The sequence below is a fragment of the Arachis duranensis genome, chromosome 2, assembly GCF_000817695.3.
Source record: "Arachis duranensis cultivar V14167 chromosome 2, aradu.V14167.gnm2.J7QH, whole genome shotgun sequence".
Taxonomy (NCBI): Eukaryota; Viridiplantae; Streptophyta; class Magnoliopsida; order Fabales; family Fabaceae; genus Arachis; species Arachis duranensis.
The window spans coordinates 70,306,274-70,307,225 of NC_029773.3; positions in this window are offsets into that span (position 1 = coordinate 70,306,274).

Below are 952 nucleotides of genomic sequence, written 5' to 3' on the forward strand. Positions count from 1 at the left end.
AAGAATTCGAACTTATCAAGAGAGATAGAGTTCGAATTGTTCATTGGGGAATAGTGTTAGTCCATAAATAGAAGGATGTGAGAAGAAGGGAAGTAATTTTCGAAAATTAAGTAAAAAATTTTGAAAACATTTTGAAAAAACACTACTTGATTTTCGAAAATAAAAGTGGGAAAGAAGTAAAGTGATTTTTTTGAAAAAGATTTTGAAATTAGAAATTAAAAAGATTTGATTGAAAGCTATTTTGAAAAAGATGTGGTTAAGAAGATATGATTGGTTTTAAGAAGATGTGATTGAAAAGATATGATTTGAAAACATTTTAAAAAGATTTGATTTTGAAAATTAATGACTTGGCTATCAAGAAAAGATATGATTCAAACATTAAACCTTTCTCAACAGAAAAGGCAACATACTTGAAATGTTGAATCAAATTATTAATTGATAGCAAGTATCTTTGAAAATAGAAAGAAATTGATTTTGAAAAAGATTTGATTGAAAAGATTAGATTTCAAAAAGATTTGATTTTGAAAAATTTTGAAAACTTGAAAAAAAATTGCATTGAAAACAAAATCTTCCCTCTTGTGCCATCCTGGCGTTAAACGCCCAGAATGGTGCACATTCTGGCGTTTAACGCCCAAAACTCTACCCTTTTGGGCGTTAAACGCCCAACCAGGTACCCTGGCTGGCGTTTAAACGCCAGTTTGCCCTTCTTCACTGGGCGTTTTGAACGCCCAGATTTTTCTGTATAATTCCTCTGCAGTATGTTCTGAATCTTCAATTCTCTGTATTATTGACTTGAAAAGACACAAATAAAAAATATTTTTGGATTTTTAACAATGAGGAATAATCAAAATGCAACTAAAATCAAATAACAATGCATGCAAGACACCAAACTTAACAGTTTGTATACTACTGACACTAACAAAATGAGAATGCATATGAGAAGCACAAACAC